The sequence below is a fragment of the Aethalodelphis obliquidens genome, unplaced genomic scaffold, assembly GCF_003676395.1.
Source record: "Aethalodelphis obliquidens isolate GAN/ISIS:26980383/991018 unplaced genomic scaffold, ASM367639v1 scaffold2, whole genome shotgun sequence".
Lineage (NCBI taxonomy): Eukaryota > Metazoa > Chordata > Mammalia > Artiodactyla > Delphinidae > Aethalodelphis > Aethalodelphis obliquidens.
In genome coordinates, this window is record NW_020837946.1 from 55,671,411 (window position 1) to 55,680,050 (window position 8,640).

An 8,640-nucleotide genomic window follows, 5' to 3' on the forward strand; every position below is an offset into this window, starting at 1 on the left:
CTCCCCAAGTACCTTCTGCTCAACACCCCGTGCCACCTTCTTTATGTCTTCTTCATACTCTTGAATGGTTGATTCCTTTCTTTTCTTTACCAATTAAAGTATCATAATTCAGGGAAAGCTAAGAAAATGCTAATTGGTACAAAAGAATAAGCAAATGGTATGTAACATAATAGTAAATAGTCAATAGTAATGGAATATAATGTGAATGGTGTTTTCTGGATTGGTTGGAGAGGAAAGGCCCCCATGGGGCAGGAAGGGTGTTCTATTGGGCAGTAAAGGGATCAAGCTGTAGACATTTAGAAAAGGTCTTTCAGGAGAGAGGTCCTCCTACAATTGAGTTGGTCAAGGCCTGCTGCTAATGTCTATGGATCTTAGAAAGTAAAGAGTATACATCAGAGTGGGATATCAGGAAAGCTAGGGAAATGTATCATGACATCAGGGAGGACCCATATGGTGGTCACAAGATCTTTTGAATGTGCTTAAGATCAGAAATTGGAAATGGTGCTTTAGGGAAAGGAGTTTGCCAGCCTTAAACACAAATACTGAATTAATAATTTCTATAATAATTGTATTAATAAAGCTGTGAGAAGAGTCATTGTCCTATACCTTCAGTAGTTCCATAAGTGGTATGAAAAGTAAATACGTAAATTATACAGCATGCCGGGAAAATCATGCACCTAAGAAATGCATCTAAGAATACGCAGATGTGAGTGGGTGAAAAATCAGACCCATATATCTTATTTATTCTCATATCTGTGGTACTGTGAATTCCATGCTTTGACATTGTTATTATTTTAAATGAACATATTCCTATAGCTCTACATTATGAGGTGATTTAGCCCCCTCTTCCAGCAGGGGCTCATAATGGGTTAGTAGGCATTGCAGGCACTCAGATTAGCTTGTCCAGGCTACCCGAATTCCAATCCTGTCTTTGCACCTTCCTAGCTGTTAATCTTGGGCAAATTACCTAATCACTCTAAGCTAATTTCTAAAATGGAGATAAGAATACATAATACATTGGGCTGCTGTATTAAAGGGTAAGTATATCCTTTACATATTTATATGGGGATTAAAGTATAAACAGGTAACCCCCACAGATTAATGTATGAGACCTAGTTGGTCTCAACAAATGGTGGCTTTTATTATGAGGTGATGATTTGTGCTGCTCTTCCTGAAAGCCCTTTTGGAAGGTCTCAGATTCTCTGGGTCAAACTAATTATTAGCCTATCAAGCTGTGTAGCATCTGGATGAGACGAGACTATACCATTTTATTCTCTCTCAACACGTTTGTAAAGCATCCATAAAACCTGTGTTTACTGAAGAACCCCAGTGGGTAAAATTAGTGACGGGAAAGGCTAAAATGGATGGTTAGCACCAGGTCTGAAATATCAAACAAAAAAGAAGAGAAAGGCTCTTTACAGCCTCTGAGCGTGTGGTTGGTGGAGAAGGAAGGCAGGACAGAGTGGAGGTGCCTGGACTTCATGCTGGGTGCCTGCTGCTTGTGCTAGGAGGGCGGCTGGCTTGAATGACTTACTGTGGTTTGACCTTCCACTACAGCCTAGAAGCTAAATGAGCCTAATTAAGTGAGCAAGCAAGCAGACAAACACTGCAACATGGGGAGTTGTAAGGGAACCCACTGGATTGGGAGCTTTAAAAGAAACTTTAAGGCTGGGGAAAGGAGGTTCTGGGGAGCCGCCCAGTGACCAGGGAAGTGGCCTCGGCCTTGGCCTTGGCCAGCAGTGGCTATTTGTGTGTTCTCCAGCATGAGCAGTGAGTGGGGATGGGCAGAGGATGGAAACACAGTCCAGGCTAGAGACACCTGCTGGGGTCAGTGACCCTGCCGGGTGAGAGCAGCTCTAGCCCAGAGTGAGGGATGTGTGGTCTCTGCCGGTGAAGGAGCCTTCCTGGGCTCCTTAACTTTGAACAGAAATTTCTTCTAATGGTAGTTGATTTTCTTCTAATAAAGTTTTTTTTGTGTGTGATTCATGTGGCCAATACGCTTGCAAGTGAGGGAGTTGGTGTCAACTTATTGGGCTGTCTAAATTTCCTCAGGTTTCTGAACAGGGCTTAGACTATGATAATGCTGACCCGACCCACTAGAAGGTATCCTGAGAACCAAGTACAAGTGTTAGAGTTGACATGTTTCTGAGATTAATGGGTTACCTGGAGCTGTAGCAGCCGGTCATCCCTGTCTTATTTTCCATGCCTCTGCCTCCCTTGCTCCACTGGCTAAATGTAGATGACTCCCACCTGTGTGTTTGGACCAGCACCAGTACCTGGGCCAAACTGAGAAAAAAAAAAAAAAAAAGAGAGAGAGAGAGAGAGAAAGAATATTAACTAAATTATTAAGACCCTCCCTCCCACTTGCCCACTTCTGTGTGGGCTTAGAAGCAATCACACTCTGTGGATTCCAACCTGGGGGTCCAAAGCGTGACTTATGGGCTGCAGTATCCTTCTGTCCCAGGGTTCTCGATGTGCTCCGCGTTCTTAGTTTCCCCCGGCACATTCACTCTCCACACTTGTCTACCCTGCTTTTGCTCTGAGGGACTGTCTTGTGTGTCCTGCATCAGCCGGGCTCGCCCCTCCCCCTCCTCTGCATCCAGCCAGCGAAGAGCAGAGCAAGACAACGTGTGGTATTTGTTCCTGGGCTCCCTCCCTGCCAGGCCCTGTGTTGGCAGTGGCTGTGTTCCTCCGTAAAGGCCACAGCTTCTGTTTGCTGGCTGTCTCCCATAGCCACAGCTGGTGACTCTCTAGGTCAGAGCCCCTGAGGGACAATTCCCCCCAGCTCCTTCCCCTTGACCCTTCAGGCACAGGGGCAGTAACTCCTTCTGCTGCCCTGTTCCAGTTCCAGAGGACATCAAGTCCCTTGTTGGTTTTCTTTAACCCTGCCCCTCCACTGAAAATCATCCCTTCGTGAAACTCTTCCTTTCTCTTTCGTGTATGCATCTGTTTTCTTCCAGGACCACGAATGATCTGTCACTTAAGCCCTCGATGCCTGTGTGGCTACCCTGGTCCCAGGTTTATCCCCCTCGCTCAACTCAGTTAATCCAAGGACGGGGCTTCCATTCTCAGCATCATGGGCTTCCTGCTTGCTTCTCCCTAAACCAAAGCACACTTGACTAACACCTGTCCAGTCCCTCCCTGCTGAGTGCTGGCTTCCTCTGCTGGACTATACAAACAGCTCTCCTAGAGCCATGACCACAGCCTCGGACCCCTAAACACTGAATTGCTTCTGCTTCTCTAGTTGCTCTTTTCCCCCCAGACCTGCTCAGATACCCTCATGCCCTCAATGCCTTCATCATGAGGGCTGAAACCACAGCACTCCTTCCCTTGCTGTAGAGTCCTCCCCACCACCTTCTGCTAGTCTGGCATCTTCCATCCTCCCTTGTCTTAGTGAGTCTGTGTCGTCGATGGCATCCCATCTCTCCCTTGTATCAGCCAGAACTGTACTGGAGAGCTGTCTTTCTGAGGTTTTCAATTAAATAACTCAGGCAGAGGAGGAGCTTTGGTGCTGCAAAAATTGACCTCTGATACTGCCCTTAAGTTTGGAGTGAAGATTTATGAGGTGGAGCTGAAGAGTTAAACTATTTTTCTCAAAAATCTGAGGCAGGGACTTCCCTGGTGGCACAGTGGTTAAGAATCTGCCTGCTAATGCAGGGGACATGGGTTCGAGCCCTGGTCTGGGAAGATCCCATATGCCACGGAGCAACTAAGCCGTGTGCCACAACTACTGAGCCTACACTCTAGAGCCCGTTAGCCACAACTACTGAGCCCACATGCCACAACTACTGAAGCCAGCGTGCCTAGAGCCCGTGCTCTGCAACAAGAGAAGCCACTGCAGTGAGAAGCCCACACACCGCAACGAAGAGTAGCCCGTGCACAGCAACAAAGAGTAGCCCCCGCTCGCCACAAATAGAGAAAGCCCCCTCACAGCACAGCCAAAAAACAAACAAACACACAAAAAAACTGAAGCATTTGCCAGGGAACACAAAGATATCATGTTTTACATCACCCTGATTTGTTATAATACTCTATGTTTCTGAAATATTTTCCTAAAATTTGTAAAACTGAATGAAAATGTATAATAAATATAAATATGTATATATGACAATCTATTATAGTACACTGTATTTATAAAATATATATTTTCTCCTTATCCAAATGTGATTGTGTACTCTTAGTCACTGAAAACTTTCAGGGCAGAAGGTACTGAACCCTCTCAGCTAAGAAGCATTAGCCCACCTCTCTGCCTTGAGTGGAGTATATTCCGCAATGTACATGTTTATTTTCTGCCATTTGATCTAAAGAATACTTTTAACCCCATAAAGTGACATAAAGCCACTAAGAGAGAGTTTTGGACTTGCTGCAAAGAAACACAAGAAAAATAACACCCTGGGTGTTTGTGATTAGAGGAAATTTCAAGGAAGTGGTTGGGGAAAAAAGTCAAGTAGGGATGGGTGGGAGGCCTTTGCCATCTTGAGGAACCTCAAAAACTTCCCTGCAGCCTTAGAGGATCATCCAAAACCGGTAGGCATGGTAGCTGGAGGAAACAAGGCAGGAGGCCTATCATGACTTGAAGGGTGTTGAAGAGACCCGAGGAGGGTCTATCTGTCTGTAGATGATGACTTTGGTACTAAGGTGGAGATGTTATTCATCCTGCAAAGAGACTGCTCAAAGCACTGGTTCAGCCAGAATGCCCATTTCAAGCACTGTACTGACCCTCTGTGCCAAAAGGGTTCCAGGAGCCATTTCTTTTCTGCTCTCTGTAACAGTTACCTTGAGTATGTTCTGATAAATGAAACAAAGGGAAGAAATAGAATTTCCATTTAGAGCTAGCTACAGCTATGCAAAAGAACCAAACAATGCTAGCTCTAGCTTTGCAGAAGAGGCCAAAATAAGTAGCTGTCATGCATTCATCAAATTCAGCACTCTCTCTAGTATTAAATCAATCCCATCAAGGCAGTTTTATTGCTGATGGATAAATGGATTGAAGGAGATGTATAGCTTTAAAAGGGCTTGCCATTTGGAGTAGGAAACATGCTGTGAGGCCCATGGCTTGGCGCCATTCTTTCAGAGCCCAACAGTATTTACTGAGTAGCTTCCAGTTCTGTTGCTCCTGGGCTTACTTTGTTGAATTGCACTATTTTAAGAGTATTCTATTTTCCAAGGACTTAAGATCAGACTCAGAACATTTCCATGATTCTGGTGAGTTGTAAAGAGCCGTGGTCATTCTAATGACCTACGCTAATGTGTAGGCCAGTACTCACCTTTGCTTAGTCTTTTGGTAACTGTAGTGGAAGGAATAGTATCTGGTCTAACTTTATTATAATAAATTATCGTGTTGTTTCTCTAATTAGCAATTCGACTGTTTAAACATGAGTGACACATTGGAGTCTCTCATCTCAATTATTATTACTGAAATTTAAGTAGGAGTGACTTAAAAAAATAGGCTCCTTTTTATGTATAAAGACTAGCAAGGCATAAGTTGTGTCTATTTCCTGGAAGTGATGATGAGTTTACATTGATCTACTTATTTTCTTTCATCCAGTCATCATGCTTGGATAATAAATGGCAGGGGTTTGTGAACTCACCTGAGGCACATGAGAAGTGGCTTCTTTAGCACAGTGAGTTGAGAACAGTGGCTCACCTAAGTCCAGCTGCAAAGAGCCATGTTCTATTCCCTTGATTGCCTGTGTCTCTAGGAGTACTTGTGTTTTCTAGGGATTGGCAAACTGAGTAGAGGTGAGCAACTGGAAACCAACTATCACTCATCCTTATGGAATGACTTTTTCTTTAGTCCATTGCAAATTTATTACCTTTAAAATGACATTCAATATACTTTTTCAAGAAATTTTAATGTGAGACAGTTTGGGTGAATGAGCAGAGTTTCCCAGTATGTTCCTTCTTAACACAGCCTCCTTTCTTAGGAAGGAGCCAGCAATGATGAACCAGATAAAGTCAGTGTGTTAACACTAGGCAATCCAACATGACCAAATGCAGGATGTTGAATGTTGGCAGAAGCAAAAATGGCTGACTCATAAATCAGCAAGGGTTTTGTAAATGTCTCATGTACTACAAACTACTCTCTTTCTGGAAACCCTGACATATTTATTCTCATTCTCCCTCTGTCTCTATCTCTGTCCATCTCTTTCTCTTACACACACACAAGCAGAGTTTTGAATAATTACTGGCACTTTTAATATTTCATTTTATTATTATGGGATCCTAACCCTTTTATTGACTGTGATAACTGCCTTAGTTCTAATCATTCCAAATTTGAGCTACTTTGTATGAAGATTAGAACATTAATTGTTTTTGAATTAGAACAATAAAAGGAAACAATCTTTATATGGGTGGATTTATGATATAAAACTAATTATCTCATTAACCTTACCTACAGAACCATTAGCATGGTCAAAAAAAATACGGGACAGTATCACATTTCAGTATACAACATTTTAAAAAATAATTCGTAGCTAAATAGGAATAAATTTTATTTACACAAATTCCTTTTTAAAAAAATATCTGATAAGTAGCAAGTAGCTAATTATTACAATCTTTCATTTTTGTGTCTAGAAAGTATCTGTAAATTTAGCAAATTTGGTCCTGGGATTTCCTTTGGCCCTAAGAAAGTCTTTTAGCTTTTACCTCAGTTTTCCCACTTGTAATGTGGGGTATCATTTTTAGAATCACAAATTTAAGATAATGAGAAGTGTTAAGAGATGAGCTTAACCAACCATATGCCTTTATTTTATTTTAATTTATTTTATTTTTAATAATCATGTACCTAACACTCAGATGAAATGACTTGTCCATGGTATCATAGTTCATTGGAACTTTGGGAGTTCAGAGGGTCTTTCTCTACACCAGCTTGGCCTGAGCTTTCATGAAAACAGGGGTTTCTTGGTGACAGCAGGTATTCCTGGCAGGGGCCATGAGATTATTCGCCCAACAGGTCTCATCAGCCTGCCTATGATTTCATCGTCCCTGCAGTGCTTTCTTTTTTTTTTTTATTTATTTTTTATACAGCAGGTTCTTATTAGTCATCAATTTTATACACATCAGTGTATACATATCAATCCCAATCGCCCAATTCAGCACACCACCATCCCCACCCCCTCCGGCTTTCCCCCCTTGGTGTCCATACGTTTGTTCTCTACATCTGTGTATCAACTTCTGCCCTGCAAACTGGTTCATCTGTACCATTTTTCTGGGTTCCACATATATGCGTTAATATAAGATATATGTTTTTCTCTTTCTGACTTACTTCACTCTGTATGACAGTCTCTAGATCCATCCACGTCTCTACAAATGGCTCAATTTCGTTCCTTTTTATGGCTGAGTAATATTCCATTGTATATATGTACCACATCTTCTTTATCCATTTGTCTGTCGATGGGCATTTAGGTTGCTTCCATGACCTGGCTATTGTAAATAGTGCTGCAATGAACATTGGGGTGCATGTGTCTTTTTGAATTATGGTTTTCTCTGGGTATATGCCCAGTAGTGGGATCACTGGGTCATATGGTAATTCTATTTTTAGTTCTTTAAGGAACTTCCATACTGTTCTCCATAGTGGCTGTATCAATTTACATTCCCACCAACAGTTCAAGAGGGTTCCCTTTTCTCAACACCCTCTTCAGCAGTTGTTGCTTGTAGATTTTCTGATGATGCCCATTCTAACTGGTGTGAGGTGATACCTCATTGTAGTTTTGATTTGCATTTCTCTAATGATTAGTGATGTTAAGCAGCTTTTCATATGCCTCTTGGCCATCTATATATCTTCTTTGGGGAAATGTCTATTTAGGTTTTCTGCCCATGTTTTGATTGGGTTGTTTATTTTTTTAATAATGAGCTGCATGAGCTGTTTATATATTTTGGAGATTAATCCTTTGTCTGTTGATATGTTTGCAAATATTTTCTCCCATTCTGAGGGTTGTCTTTTCGTCTTGTTTGTAGTTTTCTTTGCTGTGCAAAAACTTTTAAATTTCATTAGGTCCCATTTGTTTATTTTTGTTTTTATTTCCATTACTCTAGGAGGTGGATCAGAAAAGATCTTGCTGTGATTTATGTCAAAGAGTGTTCTTCCTATGTTTTCCTCTAAGAGTTTTATAGTGTCCAGTCTGACATTTAGGTCTGTAAACCATTTTGAGTTTATTTTTGTGTGTGGTGTTAGTGTTCTAATTTCATTCTTTTTTTTTTTTTTTTTTTATTTGCAGCACGCAGGCCTCCCACTGCTGTGGCCTCTCCTGTTGCAGAGCACAGGCTCTGGGCATGCAGGCTCAGCGGCCATGGCTCACAGGCCCAGCCACTCCGCGGCATGTGGGATCTTCCCAGACCGGGGCACGAACCCGTGTCCTCTGCATCAGCAGGTGGACTCTCAACCACTGCGCCACCAGGGAAGCCCCTAATTTCATTCTTTTACATGTAGCTGTCCAGTTTTCCCAGCACCACTTATTGAAGAGACTGTCTTTTCTCCATTGTATATCCTTGCCTCCTTTGTCATAGATTAGTTGACCGTAAGTGTGTGGGTTTATCTCTGGGCTTTCTATCCTGTTCCATTGATCTATATTTCTGGTTTTATGCCAGTACCATATTGTCTCAATAACTGTAGCTTTGTAGTATAGTCTGAAGTCAGGG

The 8,640-nt window shown here is 42.1% G+C and overlaps 1 long non-coding RNA gene across 1 annotated transcript in view; it reads left to right on the plus strand.

Annotated features, from left to right (window-relative positions):
• Positions 1-8,250, plus strand: part of LOC113624822 (uncharacterized) — a 64,043-nt gene extending 55,793 nt beyond the window's left edge. Inside the window, exon 5 of the long non-coding RNA XR_003434472.1 lies at positions 8,227-8,250. This is a non-coding gene — a long non-coding RNA (uncharacterized LOC113624822). The remainder of the gene's footprint in view (positions 1-8,226) is intronic.
• Positions 8,251-8,640: the final 390 nt, after the last annotated feature.